We start from the raw sequence: 19,676 nt of genomic DNA, 5'->3' as shown, positions 1-19,676 counted from the left end.
TGTTCTTTGGCTGGCGAGAGCAGTAATAAAGTGGCAGTGTCCAAGCTAGCGGAAATTAATCGGCGCGAAGAAAACTGCACTGTGCCCGACGCCACGCCACGCAACACGAAACGACGCTTCTCTTTCAATGAAAACACAAGCAGCCTCTTATTTTCTCGTTAAGCGGTTATTAAATGACGCGAAGAAGTGCGCGTAATTTCGCGTCGAACCGAACCTTTAATTCCAAGAACTGTCGAATATCACCGAGCGAAGGGCCGCGTTCTTCGTTATTATCACAACACGCGCCGACTCTGTTGCCCTTGCGGCATAACGTTGTTACTATTTCCGATAGAATCGTTGAAAACAGACGACATTTCCAACAGAAACAGCCCCAGTACGTTGCGAACTTTCGCACGAGTAACTTGTATGGTGTTACAGATGAAATCCGACTAACTAAGCGATAAGATAGCGAAATTCCAAGTGCCCTAGCATGAGTGACCACTGGGGTAACATCCGGTCACTCTACCCGTTCTCAGAAATATATGATAAGTACGACCGAAGCGTTTTTCCACTCCCACGAATGAAAGAATTTAAATACTCCTCCTAAAATCATCCAGGTGAGTCTTGAACAGTCACGCCTAGAGCTCGGAAGTGTATTGTAAACCAGAAAAAAATAAAGTTTCTTTTTTCTTTTTTTTCTTAAATTTCTGTTTATTTTACATGACACTGGCGTGCGTCGTACTTTCTTCGATCGGCCCGATATTTTATGAATATCGTCTATACACGTTCAACTTTCTTCCAAGTAATAAATCTTCGCGACTCCATTCGGCTACTTAATCGTCGCCTAGCGTACAAGATTTTGGAGAAGTGATTTATCGTTGCACGTTCACCTGGATTTCCGTGCACACGGGAAATTAAGGGAAGAAACGACCGAAGCGAGCAACGCTGACCATCGCATCATGAAAATGTTTCCTGGATAAGGTATGGCAATTGAATGGGAAATGAACGTGGTAATACCGTAAACGATATGCGATTCTCGTCTCTCAGACTAATAAAGCGCAGATATTTCTCGAGTCAATCTCCTCTATCGTTGCCTCCAGTGTTCGGATTAACTACGCGTAAATTAGTCATTCACTCGGCCTTGCCTGCAGATACGAAGCGTAGTATCTCTCGAGTTTGCATTCAATTAGTTTATACACGTAGGAATATATGTATTTGACTTGCGATCTCGAAATCTTTTTTTCTTATCAACATTCCTTTGATATACACAGCAAAGCGTACGAATCGTTCTGAAAAGATGAAGCAAATACGAAAGTTCATAGATTCATTTGGTAGAAGCAATTGGAATTCTCTTTGGCTAAAAGGCTTGTTCGTATTTGAACAGCGTAAGCGATAAAAATTTTATGCTCTAACCAGCGTCTCTTTCGCGCGACTGATTTTAATCAAAATTCGAACATTATATCGTGACGTAATCTTTTTCGCCACGAAAAAGGCGCATATTAGATTTAACGTATTAACAATTCTAAATATTTAATGTCTTATATTTTGCAGTACTTGAAACGTTACGATGTTTCAATTATGAAACGAGTTCGCTTCTCTCTCTCTCTCTCTCTCTCTCTCTCTCTCTCTCTCTCTCTCTAATATTTATGAGTTTTAGCAAAGTCGCATACAGGAATTGTAAAATTCATTTAGTGTGACTTCAATTGAAAACTTGGAATATTTTTGGATGTAAGTTATATTATGCTTCGATTACCATGAAATACAATGTTTACAAAATTATGCGCCATGAGCTTTCAACCAAATTTTAATAAATTCTGTGTCATGGGCTTTATGTTAAAATGATTTTATCTGACTGAAATGAATTGCTGCTTCACGTGCATGCATCCTTGCAAAATGTTCGTTCATATTGCACGGTTGGATGAAATTCGAGAGTCGAGGAATATGTTAAAAAAAGAAGAAAAAAACGAGGGGAAGGGGAAACGATAATATTATCCAGATACACGTAAACCGTATGTGCATAGTTATACGTAAATAGAAAAATTAGAGGCACAGCATTGTGTTAAAAAATTCAGGAGTTAAAGACAAGATTCGTTGCAGTACATAATACGATATGCGCGATTCAGGTTATCAATTTATAGATAATAGCGTAGTTTTAATCAAACTCGACCATCCGGATTCGAAACGCAATCTGCAACATCTGACGTTCAACCAACCATTCAAAATTGGAAATATGTGGTTTATAGTTTGACGTGGTTTACAGCTGATATTCGCTGTATAATTATTGCTACGAATGCTGTAACAAGAGTAGTGCCTAATGGGAATTTACCGATAAACAATCAATTTGACGAGTTAAATAAACTTTTTACGTAAACTGTAACGAGATATCGAGTATAAACATATATACGTATCGCACAAGAAGTGCAAAAGTTTTTACGATCTTGCAAAACGTTTTTATGATCTTGTGTATACATAAAAAAGTCTCTCGTTTAACTGGAAACGATAAAATATCTCACGAAGGATTAAATTATTGTTTTGCGGATCGAGTGGCGAGATAGATTTTGAGATCAAATTCGCTTTTTTTTTTTAATGGAATATCTTTTAATACGTCGATCGGTCGATCTCCGCGTTCCCTATAAAAAGGTATCGTTCATGTCGAGAAACTATTAGTTTAGCAGATGTTTTAATTTCGATTTGTCGAATTCAACGTATGAAAGACAAGGAAAGAATTAATTAACATTAAATTTGATAAATCAAAGTTAATCGGTTGATACTTTTCTACAATATAAGAGATGCTTCGACTAATATATTAAAAGATATATTCCATTTAAAAAACGAAGTTGATCTTGAAATCTTCTCGAAATCTTCTCACTACTGTATCCAAAAAAAAAAAGAAAAAAGAAAAAAATGATCTGCTCTATAGGATGTTTCCGTTCGAACCAAATAATTTTCGTTAAAATACTTTTTAGTAACTGTAATCCCTCGTGAGATATTCTATCGTTTCCGGTTAAGCGAAATACCACGTAACACCGAGTAAACTTGTATCTAAATTGTATACATTCGCAGAAATATCCGCTTTCCACTAGGAATTAGAACGCATTGTAGGAGCCTAGGGTATACATAAGTTACGTTTACATTTCAGAAATAAGAGTACCGTATAATAAAATGGTTTTGAACGAATCGAAAGAATTTATTATAAAATCCGAGCGATATAAGTGATAGCAGTTTACTAGGAAACTATAATGTACACAGCTCTCTCGCCACCGGCAAGATTTACACGAATATATGTAGTAATTCTCGTAAATTCTCGCCTTAAATACGTTGCCAAGTTACGAAGTTACGTTACCAAGTTGGTTAAATACGTTAGTTAGGAAGTCTTGCTTCCTTCCATCTCCCTCTCCATCCTTTCTTTGCGCAACCTAATCAACCGATTCATTGAATTCAATACCTGTAACCTGTAACTCAAAGTATGTACCTGTACGAGGTTAAGGGGTCGATGAACTTGGATGAAACTGCAGTTAACACACTGTTGTAGTTTCGTTGTTTGAATACGCGGATTAAAAACACCGATGCAGACCAATGGATGTACAATTTGACAGTGTTCTGTAATGTAATTTTCCGAAACGGGCCAACCTTTGCGTCTCTGTCGAAGGTAGAAACGCAGGTAACTCGGTTCACCAGGCGACGTTTTTAGGTATAGAACGCATTGGGTTTGCGGTTATCGCATGCGAACTTACATTATCATTAACCTTTCACAGCGGGCCACGTAAATGTGTTTACGTAGCAAAGCTAGTGCCTGGAGGCGCGAGAGACCCGTAAACGGATCAAACGTATACGCGTGTTAATGGCAATCGTGTCGTGTTTACCCTTGTTCCGATTAATCAGACTTACTCGCAAATAGAACTGTGGGGACTGACGCAGCGCGACTCGGCTCGGCTCGGCGCGGCGTGCCAATTCCAGAAAGAACGTTTCATCGAGAGTGTTGGGAATAAAGTGATCGTCCGGCTATGAATGGGTTTACAATTTACGCCGACCAATCGCCTTCATATCGGTCTCGTTCCATTGTTTTTGATGCGTGACAATGATCGATCGACTCGGTCGATAGATCCGGTGAATTTTTACTACACGGCAATTGCAAGCGGAAAATATTGCGCGATATAGGGTCGTAGGAATTTATAGTTAAACATCGAAACGCAATTTCGTGGAAAATATTTTCGATCGATTTTGTAATTTTTCTATCCTAACCTGTTACACGGCTATGGATACAGGATCGTTTATGGAAGAGGAAACAAGGAAGAGTAAAGAATATAAGAAGAAGAATCGGTAGATGAATGTATCTGAAAAATTCGATGTCAACGATTTGACATTTGGCATCGAGTATTCTCGGAATACGGAGGATAAAGTTCCATGTTGGATTATTTTTTCCACTTGTTAGTTAGGAACTAGAACGAGTAATACGTGGGTCTGTCGTTCAAAAGAATGAATTTTTGCTAAAATCGCAACACGTGCGGTTAATGCGGTGACTTGGCGATAAACTCGTTTTTCCAATATCGCCGTGTTTAGCTCCGAAACCTTTACGAGCACGATTGCTATTTATTTACTTCGAAAAATGATTACGCACGGAAATCTTCGTTAATTAGCGGGTAGCTGCATGACCCTATTTCCTAAAGTATGCGAAACGAAAAGGGTGTGACACCACCGATGTGCGCTTGAAAATGTCGCGCAACACCAAGGAATTACAATTGCAAATTGATTTCTCCTCTGCTATTAGTCGAAGCCTGTTACTCCTGTATCGTACCAATTGAAATCGACCGGTATTAAATCCAGTTTTTTTTTTTTTTCATATCGATTGGATTGTACGCTCAATCGATGCTAGATGGGAATTACATCTGGTTTGATTTTAGTTTACACGCGATTTATCCACGATATTGCAAATTCGGTTCGCTTTTGGACTTGCAGCGTTTCGTCGTCTTCTCTTAGAGATCGAACGTTTGACGATATTTACCGCTAAGTGAGACTTATCGTTGATACGATGCGATAGTGGAAAAATAAATCGTTTTCAGTTTTCAGGAATATGGAAACGTTTCGTAAATTTTTCTCGGCAAGTCGATTTTCCACCATCGTCGAAGACGGGTGAATTTAATCGACGGAAACACGAGACGTTGGATCGATACGCGATCCTCCCTTTGTCCAGGTGAAATACGCGAGACGAAACGAATGGTATCGCGGCCAGCGCGGTGTAATGGTAACGAGCGATGACCCGATCCCAGCAGCCGCCAGTGTGCAGCCGACTCACAATCAGCTGCGCGACACGTCTCGATTTCCCAACATGTTCGCTCTTTTGGCGGCTCGCATCGATCGTCCTGGAACGATAGCGCGTGCCAGTCCAGCTCTTTGCTTTTTTTTCGACCGTTCAACCCGCAACCCACTTTCATTCCAGACAATTTCGACGGCTGCTTTTGATGTTCTCGCGCTGTACGCGAAATGAGACGGGAGCGCGCTTTTTACTCGCCTTTTTATCCACCGCCGGTTTTCTCCTTTTTCCTTTGCTGTTTTTCCGTTTAATTCTGTCTGTATCGCGTCCATCTACTTTCTCTCCCGTCTTCTCTATACCAACACGTTGTTCATTAACCTCATAGTGAATTTGTCGTTTTCCAGTTACGACGTCGCATCGTTCACGTTTACCAACCGCCGCGTGTTTCGTTTCTATCGAAAGCGGGGATTGCGAAGAATGTAACGCGACCTGTACTCCAACTGGCAGATAAATGAACCGGATAAACAGTCAGTCGAGAGTTTCACACTGGGGGAGGAGCGAACGCGTTTTCTTTCGCAGACCGATGCCGCAGGCCGTACAATGAATTGGTCTGGTCTACGTATGCGAATGGCACGGGAAACGGAGAAACGGGGAAATTGGCGGCAGATCGATGGGATCGTTGACAGCTTTTATTCCGGCTTTCCAGGTTTTACTGCATGTGGATGCGTTCTGACGTTTATAACCGATCCAATTTTTTACACTCCAATGACATACGTGCGATTCAAAGCAATGGAACGTTTAGGAACGTGTAAATGTGCATAAAGTAGAAAATACCGGCAAATGGTGTTGGTGTGTGCATCTGTATCTTTGTATCGACCAAGCGTACAGGGTGTTCGCATCGTCGTAGGGGAGCTGTCAGCTAGCAGCGTTTCTCTTCGTAGTAAGTTTCTTTACTTTCGTGAAATTTCTAATTTACTTATAGATTCGATTCGTTGCTACTACCGATATAAAGAAATTCATAGCGAAGATTTGTTCTCATTTGTATTTAACGATTTGTAGCTAGTACGATGCTACGTATAACCAGTGGCACGCGAATTACGTGATTTGCGATGATGTTTTTCCTTTATACGGAACGATACTGGTTTAAATTTAACGCGCGTAATTTTTATTACCAAGCTATCGTCGATACAACTGTAAATGCTGTAACTTCGTACATGAGCAACTATTTTCGCTATCGCGAATTTAACAGCCTAAAGTTTGTTATTTATCCGCGTTGAAAACCTGGTTATTGATGTTCCTTCGTTTTCTAGGTACTCAAGATGCTCAAGATGCTCGGTAGTTATCGGCGTGTTTCAGCAACGTCAGTTCCTCTACAGACGATGAAAGAATAAAGAAGATTTGCGGACTAATGGCGTTTTCTTAAATGAAATGTCGGAATTTTTTTTACGATGAAATTCAATGGAATTGCGAATTCTGCGTATAAAAGCACAGGGGTAGGATTCATTGGAAAACTCAGCGTTCCGCGCACAGTTCCACAAACCAGCCGTGCCAGTTGAAATTTTCTCGGTTCTTCTATTAAAAGGTTTGATCGCAATTATCTCATCTATAGATAGCCGGTGGCCCCAGAAGCTGACTTGGCTATTCACTTTTGTCCTTTTGCCTACGACCTCTTTTTTGTTCCTGCCGACACGTTGTCGGTTGCATGTCGTTTTGCAGTGCACCGCGTCCCATCCGATGCAGCTGGTGCAACATGCCATTCTTTATTCGTTAACACGCAGCGCTACGCTTCCCTTCTCTCCCCTTTCCTCGCGTTCTGTATATCTGTGTACATAACATATACCGGAATCGCATCATTTTATCCCATTGCACGAGTCACCACGTCAGCCGACGCGACGCTCTACTCGATCTCGTTGCATTCTGCATCCCTTGCCTCGCGAAAAATCGTTACGAAGCGCCCGTTAATCGTCGTCGCTTACTCGAAATTTATCAGCGTCATCGGAAGACGTACGTATATTCGCGAATAAGCTGCAAATCGATACCAAAATTTTGTAATTTTCATCGTCGGGACGATCTACCGTTGAAAATTCGCATTCGCCGTTACGTTACGTCGCACGATATCAAAAACGACAGTTGGAAACATGGCGAGTCGATCGTCCATCGAGTCTCGTCGCTCCTCTTCTTCTAATTCTAATCTTTATCCGTTATAATATGGCTGATGAGCGACTATTCGCTCTCTTGGACAGCTTAGCCTATCAGAGGGCTGGAACGTTAGCGAACAGCGGTTGTAGATCAATGGGAAATCCCGGGTCATGTTCCGGGTTCATGACGCCTCTATTGATATCGAGAGTGCAGAAGCGAGTATGTATATACGTGGCACGTGGTAATCCACTGTGACTGGAAGATGTTTCCACGGCCACAAAATAATTTCTTGGCTTAACGCTTGGCTCGATTCTCGGCCTGAATCTTGGCCACAGTGGTTGACGCAGGAAATGTCGTCTATCGTTACTCAAGATCTTAGAAATAACAAAGACTGAGCGTCCTTGTCATAAACTCTGTCGTCTCAAACAGTATCTCCACCTACGTTCTAATAATAGCTAGAAACTTTGTCGATATCAAGGCTATAAATCGATCGAATAATTATTTAAAAACCTGCCACCTTTCTTTTTATCATCACGTACGTATGTACCTAAGTAAGTAGCGTTCGATAAAATCGGACAAAGATCACTCGTGTCGTTGATGTGAATTTTTTAGAACTCGGTCAGTCGACGTTCACCGATGAAAAATCAACGAACGTTAAAATCAGCTTTCAGAGGTAAAAATAGGATTTTATCGTGGTTGGCATTTGGTACAAAATATATTCCATCGATGCAACTGCTAATGGTTATGGTATTTGCCGGTCGTAAATTCACACGTTTCTTCTATTTCGGAAATGTCTACCTTTTACAACGACACATTGCGTCGCGTCGTACATGTGTCTTTTCAGCTCGGTGTTAGCGACCAGTGACAGCGCTGTGGATGAGCGATAATTCGAATGAAATTATGAAATCTAGCGGAGAATATCGTATAGAATTATTTAGGTTAGAACCGAGCTAGAACGACTCGCATAAGCAGCACGAGAAATCAGTTTCCAAAGGATTCTTTCTAATGTCAAATATTTTTTCCTATCTATCAATGTCGATTGAAAGCCCGTAGCGACTTGGACGCGAGACAGCCAGCTTCCTCCAAGTTTTCTTCCTCGGTTCCCCTTTCTGAAGGATTCCTTTTGTCGGACAGACGGCTTTGTACGCTCCTCCGTGTGTTTGTAACATAATACATCAGTAAGATTACGTATTTGTCTGGGTCTTTTCGTCTCTGTCAGTGTCATTCGACGAATGAGTTTAGTACCTGTTTTCTCCCCAATCCCATATTTTGAGAATATCGTAGATTGAAGACGTAGTAATAAATAACGACGAACACGAGGATACGTATAATACGTGTAACATAGGATTGCTTGTAATTGAATCACTGGAATTAACGCTAGAACTACCGATAGTTAACACGAAGCTATTTCTACCAAAACCAGTCAAAACGATTGATCTTCAAAAAGTACGTAATAATAGAATATTTTTGTATTTATCGATTTATTACCTTCTTACAGAAGGAATTCCACGTTATGTAATACATTTTTGGTACTATTAATTCATCTGGGACCAACGAGGATTGACACATTTATAAAAATTGTAGACCCAATCAATTTGACTGGTGTGATAGTTCTATTGGGTTGGCAACTAAGCGATAGCGCATTTAATGCGCACAAAATCAGCAATCACTTAGTTGCCAACCGAATAGAATAGCAACTACACTTCGATGAGAATCTTCCTTTCTAGTTTGTCCGGGCGGTAGTTTTGGAAAACGCGCAGCCACGTAACGTAAATTCGACCGGTTACTCGCATGGAATCGACCGAACAATTCGCCAGGGATACGGTGCAGCTTTTGAAACGTTCACCGAAACTGGCCACGAGTAGCACATCGTCGACGAGTATCAAAATATAAAGCGATAAAATTGATTTTACGTGGGCTTGTTCGTGGAAGATGGCTGCTACCGAGAACACGGTTTACAAGCTGGAAGGGAGACGTCGTAGACTGTGTAATCTGTTGGGATTCGAGGCTAGGTGCCCTAAAGAATCTTCCGTGACGCTTTCAGATGTCTCGCAGAAAGAAAGCAGCGACCGACCGAGTATACTTGCATTGCGAACGACTTCTATCGCGATTGCAAAGTTACCTTCAGCTTCTTTCTTTATCTTTTTTTATCGTCTCTTTCGAGAGGTAAGATTGCGGTCAATATACGAGTCTGAATCGCTGAATGTCAAAGTAGAGTTTTAGTCGAACAATTGAAACCTTCTTCACGCTGGAAAAAGCTAGAGAGGATTCGAGCTTAAAGGGGTGCAGCCACGAGATTAGCGTCGATTAAAACGTTGCTGATCGGAGGAGCGTCGGAGTTGCTGGAAAAATAATTACAGCGATTTTGAAGGAGACGCTAGAGCCGTCTGTAACCGATTACAACGATCGTTCGTACGATCTTATTACGATCGACGATGAGATTAATTCGGAAAATACCCGTAGTATACGCCGCCACGTAATAACAATTTGTCATTATTTATTGGCTATGGATCATCCTTAATATCATAGGAACGAAAGTATAAAAATGGTGTTTTATCGAGCGATTAAAGTAGCATTAACGCGAACAAAACTCTTTGTAACGAAAATTATTGGGATAACGCTTGTAGGATGTTGTTTAGCAACGATTAACGAGCGAAAGTCTGTAATTCTTACGAATTTATATAACGCACACGTTCTTTCCTCTTCGAACGTGTAATATCGCACCTTTCATTTTATTCCCAGCAGAATTTTTTCGTGTACATACGCGCTCATGCTTGATCGATGGTCGCTGTATACGTAACTACTTTTACCATAAAGTAGCGTTTAGTATAATATTAGTCTGGTTCTAAGCGAGTAACTAATGCCGCTAAATCCTCAGGTTGACATTTACCGTGCGAAAAATATGTAAATTACAACGTTAGTCGTTGCGATAAATCTTCGTGGCTATAAATTGACAATAATAATTGGAATATCGTCAAGCTACTGATTGTTACGAGAGAAAAGTCAGTTTTCCAACTATCGATCGTTGAAAGCAAACGGTAAAGACCGCTGCACCCTTCTTCTGTCTTTTGCCTCTTCCCTTTCGGAAGATCAAGATTTTTTGTTCGTATACCGGTGACACGGTGCATCTACGTATTTGGCTCGCCTAAATTCTCGCCAAGCCCGTTATTTGCTCGCTTCCACGGCGAAGCAGAGAGGCAACTTTCAACGTATATGTTTCCCAACTACACACTAATTTCGAATACGTTGTCGAAGTTATAGCGCAACGAAGACCGTATGAATCGGTCGGAACGTGTTGGACGCGGGGTCCGCGTCGCGCTGGCATTGACAAGGTGACTGGTCCGGACAGAAATTGGCGGTTCCGAGAAAAAGGTAGCGAGGCAAGGAGAACGATAGTTTGGCGAACGATAGAAAACACTGCGACGAGGCGCGTCGGCGTGCAGTGGCGATAGCAAAGCTGGTCGTTGCGTTGGAGGGAAAACGTAGCCAAGGGGACTGTGTAAGGACTGGTAAGGAGGAAGCGAGAATAAAGGGCGGGTTATGTGCGGTAGAAAACGACACGCTATCAAGCGGGAACACTCCGGCGCTTCGGTGTCTACCAGCAGCAGTGTACGGTGGGCGGAAAATACAGTGCATCATCAACAGATAAGCTGCTTAGCTGTGGTCTTATACGAGTGTTGCTCGGATAGCAGAGTCGCGCGAAGCGCCAATTCCCTTCTTCTTTTTCTCTCTGCCCTTATTTCGTCTCCGCTTGCTTTTCTCTTCGCCTTTATCTGGCGAGACGGTTCACCGCCGCTCCTGAATATTGTTGTCGGCGAAATATTGCGTTAAATAAGCGTCAGAAACGACGACCTGGATTCTTGCGATCGGGTCGCAATCGAGCCGGTAATGTCTACATTAAGGCTGTGCCGGTGTATTATCGCCGATTCGTTGAAACGAATCGCGGTCCATAGTCGCTAGGTATGGCTCGGAGCCGTAGAGAAATCACGACGACGAGCTTCTATCCGCTTGGCTGTTAGCGCAAATGGCTTTTTATCGCGCTAATGTACCGTTAATGCGTCTGTGCGAGAAACAGATGTAAAAATTCTGTAGCTAGCTGGAAATCGGCCATGCTATCGGAAATATTTGATATCGATCTTGCAATTAGCGATTCGATACACCGTTTTTCCATCATTTGCTCCGCTTTTTACGGTTTAACGTTACGCGTTTATATGCTTTTATCGGCTCGTCTAGAGTAGCGGTTGCCACGATTCCGACGTTTTTCCCCTACTTTCTTCCCGTAAATTTCTTATCGTAATTTTACACGCTCGGTCGGCAAAATCTGCCTAAACTCGTTACGTTGTTCATAGTTAACTGTTATACATTCCCCGTATCTTTTTCCTCGGTTCTCTCATACGCGTTTATCTGCTGTAAGGTGTGTCGCGCGAATTAAGCGATAATTTCAAATATCACGTTCTGTAATTAATTCTTCTAAACACGAGCCAGCGAATCGGCCAGATTTTCAGCATTTCAAGCTTCGCGTATACGCCAACCCCGCTCGTAGAATTACCATCGTGTACGCAACGCTACCATAACTAAAAAGAAATTAAGGTTGAGACTTGGTGTTTAACGAGCACAGGGGCTCGTGGCCTTGCGTAATTTCGACGGTAATTTTAGCGTCGTTAGAAATTTTACCGCAGTTCGTTAAAGTTCGTCGAATTCGACGGTTAAAGATTCCGCGCTATGTTTTCGCAAACGTACAAACTTGTAGCCTTACGCAAAGTGTAACGTATGGCGTATGTGCATTGGAAGTATACAAGACGCTGTTTGGAGCGATACGAGCTCGATTTGGGAGAAGAACGGGTCTGTTAGGATACAACGATATTAATCGCATACAGATGAGGTGATCGATCGAACGTATTCTTCCCTTCTTTGCCCAGCGATATCCCCACTAGCGTACGTTCGTTAGATGTACCGCGGCGGCTGGCGCGTGCATGCTCTTCCGAGAATTCGACGGAAGAAGCGTAAGGATATGGATGGAACATTGGGCATGTCACGTAAACTTAAGGGTTGGTTGATGGAATAAAATAGCTGAGTCGTAACACAACTATTAATTTTGTTTTAATTAAACTTTATTACGAATTCAGCAATCACAATGTAATACACACTGAATTAACATAAATCACAATTCATTCCAACCACGTTATGTAAGACTTAGTTACACTGATACGTTAAGTACGCGACTGTTACAAGGGTAGAGACCGGTAAAGATATGTTGACTATTCTAAGGATACAGAATAAGTGAGTCTTACTGACGATACTGTGTCCGAGGAAGGCTAGGAGTGGGTGTGTCTAAGGACACGGGTCTATCGGATTTGTTGATGACAATTTTGGTTAAGGAAGCGAGGGCAGTAGACACCGTCTCCGATTGGATAATAAGACGGTTGGTGGACCAGGAAGGGTTTTAGCCTCCCTCGCGAGAAAGTTGCTAACGTAACATACCAGATGTGAAGAAAACCAACTTTCTATGCTAACACGTGGTAGACAATAAACGTAAAAGGAAATCTAAGACAAGAGATACTCGCTTGGTCCGAAGGACCTTAACTATGAAAATTCCGAGACCCCTGGTGGGTACTTAAGACTATTGAGGGTACGCGCCAAGGATTTGCAGACATCTGGGTGCCATCCTGTCCGCGTCCGTGTGTGGCCTGGTCTCTGATGTGAATTGACGTTACAAACACGTCGGTGTCGCGCCTTGACGGCGTAGCGCTTTGTATCGAGAAGCTGCTAGAAGGTTCCGTGGCACGTGACGCCACACAGCATCTACTCAGGTCACACTCTTTACTGCATGGAGAGTGGGGGTTCAAAATCTTTTCAATGACCATGGGTCACTAAGTCAGTCAGTCTGAGAATAACTAGCCAACTGTCAACATTCCACAACGCTCACTTATATTTTCTATAATTTTGTTTAATAAATATCACATAATATTATTTCAACACAAACATTGTGTCTTCCACAGATTATTAATCTTAATTTCGAGATTAAATTCTAACAGGATTAAAACCAGTTTTAATTGCAAGCTGATTCTTCTTGTCGATGATGTTATCAAGGCCGCTGCTGTCGTAAATGCATGTCCGATACGGTGTCTTATTCTATACCAGAATATCGAAGGAGAATTATGTAGGGCAACTTGAATAACGACGATTCCTTGCAAGTAATTGGATTATGACGCCCGCTGTATAAGCGTTTTCTATAGAAGAATAAGAAAATTGACAATTCGAGATTTTCCAGTTTCGTTCGTAGCATACATTGGATTGGCAACTAAGTGGTTGCGTATATTGTCATTAGATGGTATCGACAAAACTCGCAATCACTTAGTTGCCAACCCAATATATTGTATCAAGAGTAACGGAGCTTGTCTTCGCCATTTCGTGTCCCGTATTTTAAAATATTCTACTCTATTAAAATACTTCCATAGTCCAAAATCGGGTCACCTCTTTTGAACCGGTATCTCGCTAATAATTTAGCGAGAACAAGAGTAATTACGCAGTGTAATAAATGTGATGTATAGAACGACGTAAAATACCAGCAATGGTAGTTTCAGTCGAGCGAATTTACGAGAAGCAGCTTTCGCCGGGAACAGAAACTAATTATACCTAATAAACAGTATGTAACAAGCTTCTAATAGTATTTCGTCCGATCCCTTTAGCACGGATAATATCGATATGGAAGCAGCAACTGTAAGCGAATTGCGGTGAGGCGTTGAGACGCCCGGCTCGGTGGCGCATCTAAGCGCATACTTTGTTTCGGTGTCGGCAGCAGAGCTTTCTAATGATCGACCTGACCCGTGACGTAGAGTTTGCGTCGAAACGCGTGTGCCCCTTGCGCCGGCTGACGAAGCAACGACGAACGACGAGTCTGCTGTACACGATTCACGAATTAAGCCACCGAATTACCTTAATTTACCTTAAGTTTTAGATTTTTATACGTGTATGCACATATGTATTCAAGTGTGATAATTGTGAAAAGTTTGAATCGCTTAAAGCTTGCCCGTAAGATATTTTTCTGTCTCCGATCACGCTAAAGCTACAGTCAGTTCGGCTGATTTACGTAAAGTATTCCGTAGTGTAAGAAAACCTGAACCTTCGAAAGATTCCCGAGTATCTTTTAAATTAGTTTTCCTAAGTTTCCCTCCAAAAATATTTTGTACGTGTTTGCTTCGATGCGTGTCGAGTACCGTCTACGTTTGTGGTCCGTCCGCGATGTGTTTACTATAACGCGTTTCAATTAAACACAGACAGATGAGAAAGAAACGCAGCGTAGCTTGGCTGTTGGAGAGCATTGTCTTAGCTGTTCGAGGAAACCGAGAGACGACTTTCAGTTAGATTAATTGGTTTCAGTGCTATAATTAAACGTTGGTCGGACGCCTCGCGGCGGTCGGATTAACGTATCTGACCCGAGCCTACCCCAATGCGGTTCATCAAGCTGGCTAACGATTAAATAAGTTTTCATCCGATCTCGGTCAATTCGTGCCCAGTTTCGCTTTAATATCTAGTCAAATCGTATCTGATAGTCAACCTGTATCTGATTAAACTTGGACGTCATGAGGCAGCCGATCAAAACGATCTATTGTACGTCGCTAAAAATCTCTTAGCTCTCTCCGTCTGTGTTTGCAAATTGAAACGCGAGATCATAAATTCATGGCGACCCCAGCGTACGGTATAATCGTGGCGTAGACGCGTCCGATCCAAAGCTAACTGCATCGAAGCAAAAATGTCAAAAATATCTTTACAAATATCTCCGAAAGCAGAGCCGAGCGGAGGTTGTAAGCGCAAGAAAAAAATGGTTTGAAGCGTTGGGCTCTACAACTTGTTGGAAAGTCATCGAAGTCGGTGGCATAGATGATTATCATGTGGCGGATCGGTATCAATAGGACGCCGACAGGTCGAGGCATCAATGCGGCGCAACACCTCCCGGGCGATCCGCGGGTACCAACCGTCAACACCAGAGGGCTACGACGACGACGAGTCTGTCTATATCGCTAGTGGTCGAAATTCGGTGTGACGATACAAATACCGCACCTAGCGAGATTCCCTCTACGTCTAAGGCAGGGACTACCGGGCATAGCCTTACTGACAAGTCCGCCGGTAGTCCCGGGACGAAACGCAAACTCTCTTTTCATCTGGCAGCGATAACACCTCCGCCACAATCACAACATTTTCCCATGGAGAAACTGGGATCGTTTTTATTCAGAAATTTCGAAGGAACAGGTGAAAGACGGGTCGATGTCCGATAAGGATCGTATTGATACGCAGGGAAGAACAACGAGTATAAAAGTTTGAAAGGCCTCTCGCTGCGTCTTGCAACAAGGCAAAGTTTGTTGCGATCCGTTGGAACGAAGTCGGGGCGAAGGATTTATCGCTCGTGAATGTTTATTGGTTCGGCGTGGCGTCGCGAAATGATACAAGGTGTACTCACTTTGCACGGCAAACATTGAAGATACACGCGGAGTTGGAAAAGAGTTGCGCCGAAGGCGAAGAAACGAACATGGATATTGGGAGTGTCAGCACGAGAAAATATCGCTAAGCTAGAAAATTCGCTGCTACGGATTTTCCGTGGAATTGCACTTATTCGGGAAAATATTTTCCCAGTTCTCGATCATTCGCTCGTCCGTATTTAAAACCATTTGAATTTAAAGAAATACCAATTGCCATCTAACGATTCAGAGAGCAGGACAAATAACGGTACGCTGTGATCCTAAACGAGAATAACTGGGAATTATTTAATCGTGCGATACGTTGACATGTTGAAAGGTAATAGGACGGAGTAATACATATATATAAGATAAAGTAGCTTCATAATTGAAGCATCAAACAGGTTGAACGAGTATCGAAATTTGTCAGGGAATTTTCACGCAAATCGAGCAACCGCTAAGACTAATGCCAATAACAAGATCGCCACGCAAACAGTTTGCCGCGGTACGCAAATTACGTTGCGTCGTTGGAGCACGGTTTGGGAAGAAAAGCCCGACTGAGCAACGACAAAGCCAAGAAATTTCCGGATGGCCGCGTTAATGAATAAATTTCCAGCACACAGAGTTCAGAAATTACGTGCCTATTACTCCGCAATTCGGTTCTATTATAGCTGCCGATCCGACGAGGACTCCACCAATTAATCGGCTCATCTGTAATTGTCGTGTCCAAGAACGTACATGTGAAGTCGCTATTATTACATGTGCGCGGTACGTGTGTGTACATGCGGCGAACGTCGTCGTTGAAACAAAAGCCCTTCGCAACTAGATCCAGGCTACGACTACACGCTCTCCCTCCTTCAGGAGCAAGTGGAATCAGGAATCTCTGGTTTGGAACGCGCGTGTGTAGGTGCGTGAGCGCGCGCACGATGGTCGTATCAACGTATTCACGGTTCGAGTAGTAGACGACTGGTAGACCGACGCGAGTGGTTCGCTGGCGCTTGTACGTGTACACGAACACGAAAACGCGATCAAGTGCGTAAGAGTGACAGCATTGAATGCTGGAAGACGAGCGTGGCAAGCGGCGCAACAGTCGAGAAGGTAGGAGAGTGCGACGAGACTCGATGGAGGAGCTGGTTGGTCGTAAGGTTGGTCGTCGCAGGAGGGAGACAGGTGGCATCAAATTATTGCAAACAATTACGTTTAATGAGAAGGTTAACGCTGCTAGTCGGAGGCTGGCGCGAACGTGAATGCAAATGTGCCGACGCCGAGTAATTAGCAAACAGAGTAGTACTCGGTTGGCATCCTCCTTCGCGCCATCCTCTTTACCCTCTCCTTGTTCCTCTTTCATTCAGTGACGCCGTCTCCGACGTTTCAAAGTGTGCGAGTGGAATCGACCGACTCAGCTGCCTTACGCGTACGTGTGTATGTTATGGATATTTACGTAGATGTACAGACGAACGGAAATGGTAGCGATATTTGTGCAGCTTCTTTTCTTAGACATGGAGCATTACGAATTACGATCGCTCGTTGCTCCGAGATTCTTCGGGAAATTTTTCCTCTTTTCAGTCACCTAACGAAGTTTGCCTTGCGATACTTTGAAAGAAAGCTCGTTTCCGCAAGAACATGGAAAATTTCAGGTATAACGAATGCATTGTTCCGTTCAATTACGTCAGAAGAAATGTTCGAAATTCCTTAGAAAATTCGTAGCATGATGTCGTACGTTAACTAGATATGAATTGCGTCTTCCTAAACGTACGATCGATTGGGCAAAGTAATAAAGCGCGATTGATCAGTTAGCTGCTGCGACCTCTTTGAAAAGCGCGTACCTAAAGTGTGTCTCAAAAAGTAAGCGACATTAAGTTGCAACGAAATGACTGCTTCATTGTTCTTTTAACACGACGAGTATCGTCAAAAGTAGCTAACCGATCAAAGGCCGAGAGCGATTAGATTTTGGTGGCATGGCGTCACCAAACGTGGATGAAAATTTAATAGAGAATCGCTGTACTCAAATTCCTTACGATTGCGAGGAATCATGCGACGTTGCTTCGCGTCAGAGAAAGTTAAAGTATCCTCCTTTTCAATCTGAACCCAGGCGTGTGGCAACTTTATTCGTGTCTTAAGCAAATGTAACAGATTATCGGCATAATTTCCCCTACTCGATAGAACGTCACCGATGTATGAAAATGTTCGTTGTATCGAAGATGATGGGTATTCTGTCGTTGGAATTGGTGGAATGTTTCGTCGAATCTTGCGTGTATAGATTGGAAGTACATATGTCGGTAAGGGTTAACACGGCGTCATCGTGACAAATTGTTGAGCATTTTCGAGAGAAATGTTTTGACGTGACAGTTGTCACGGCCAATCGGTGTCCGCCGGCGAACAGAATTCCGTATACGTGTGCATAACGCAGCTACAGAGGTGGTCCGTCAACAGGATGTCTGCGTGAGAATAGTTGCTGTTACAGTGACAGTTCGTGACGTGACTGTATGGTGGGATCAGAAATCACGTGCAAATCTGCTGTTCGAAGCATATCCCTTTAGCCTATGTTATCAAAGCATTTAAACAGCGTGCAACTGCAAGTATCGGAGTATATACTTGGAGGACTAGACACGCCATACGTGATTCTTGTTATTCAGATTGCCATACTATTCCTGGTTTCCCTGCTCCATTTATAAACGTCGTCATTATGCTGTTCTTCGCTCGAGTGTAATGTCTTCGAACATGCCATACGCGGCTCTTTCTACAACTAGTTTGGCATTTCCGATTGCAATCGATGATTCATCTCGCTGAATCGATATACAAGTCTCAGTTGATTCGAAAATTGTCTACAAATTGGGATTTATAAATACGCACTTGGCTGAACGTTGACTTTAGGCAAGACAGCTTCGATGATCCTGATCTTCACGTGCGTTGGTAACGACAGTCTTCTGAGTAACCTCTCAGACGTTTCTACCGTGCCGCTATTCGTTAAAATAAGAAACTGTCGTCTTTTGTAGCGGCAACGACGGTCTTTCGTTAACAATTTTTTAGGAAGAAACGAGCGACAGCTAGAATCTTGTACGTTACCGAGGAGAATGTTCTTTGAAACGCAAGATCATCGGAGCTGCCTTTGTTGGAATTAGCAGCTACCGTTGACTTAGACTACTTAAATTAAATTTACGTGGTATACGTAACATGGTCGTAAATTTCATACGCTGTTAGTTCGTAACAATTACATATCTATGTAGTGTATATACACTTGGAATCAAATTTTTGTTTCTAGTTTCTCATTTTCCTCGTTTTCCATTTGAAAGCGTATTCCGTTCCGGCTTTAGCAGAGGAAGTTTAAATGTGTTTTTAACTAGAATTTTTATGCGCAATTAGATATATTTACAATAGAACTCGCAGAAGTTGTTAAAAATTTGGCTAACGATTGGACCGTTACAGCCGAGTTCTGCGCCTAATAGCAACGTAGTACGAGCCAAAAGAATATTTTCACGCTTAATCACATGCAGCGTAATCGTGAAAGGCGGAATTCTTGCTATTTACCAGATCCTCGAAGTTTTACCTACGGAATAATTGGATTCTCCAAACGATGTATCTTTGAATCAAGATAAATTTAACAGCATATATTTTTAGTATACCAAAGTAGTATACCAAACGACTCCATAAAGTCTTCTAGAAGGATACAGAGTTAGTTAGGACTAAGTTTGAAATATATCGAACGAGTATTTTTACGTCCATCGATTTGTCGTGCATGGCATTGTTTCTTTTTCAGCTATAAACTAGAATAAGTTACGCTAATTAATTTTTTAGGTAATTTATTGCATACTTTGCATAGCCATACTCGTTAAACTGTTTCGCGCATCCTACAG

General features: G+C 42.4%; 1 protein-coding gene across 4 annotated transcripts in view; it reads left to right on the top strand.

Moving 5' to 3' along the window:
* The window catches only part of LOC138187539 (protein amalgam), a 263,392-nt gene that overhangs the window by 40,744 nt on the left and 202,972 nt on the right, over positions 1 to 19,676 (top strand). Inside the window, exon 1 of one of the 4 annotated variants that reach the window (XM_069128458.1) lies at positions 356 to 960. The exons of the other annotated variants lie outside the window; for them this stretch is intronic. The gene's annotated coding sequence lies outside the window, so the exon portion shown is untranslated. Of the gene's footprint in view, positions 1 to 355; positions 961 to 19,676 lie in introns of those variants that run through there. 4 annotated transcript variants of the gene reach the window in all.

Source organism: Bombus flavifrons, chromosome 15, assembly GCF_040668555.2.
Source record: "Bombus flavifrons isolate JBK064 chromosome 15, iyBomFlav1_principal, whole genome shotgun sequence".
In the NCBI taxonomy this organism is placed as follows: domain Eukaryota; kingdom Metazoa; phylum Arthropoda; class Insecta; order Hymenoptera; family Apidae; genus Bombus; species Bombus flavifrons.
This window is presented reverse-complemented; position numbering and strand designations above follow the sequence as displayed.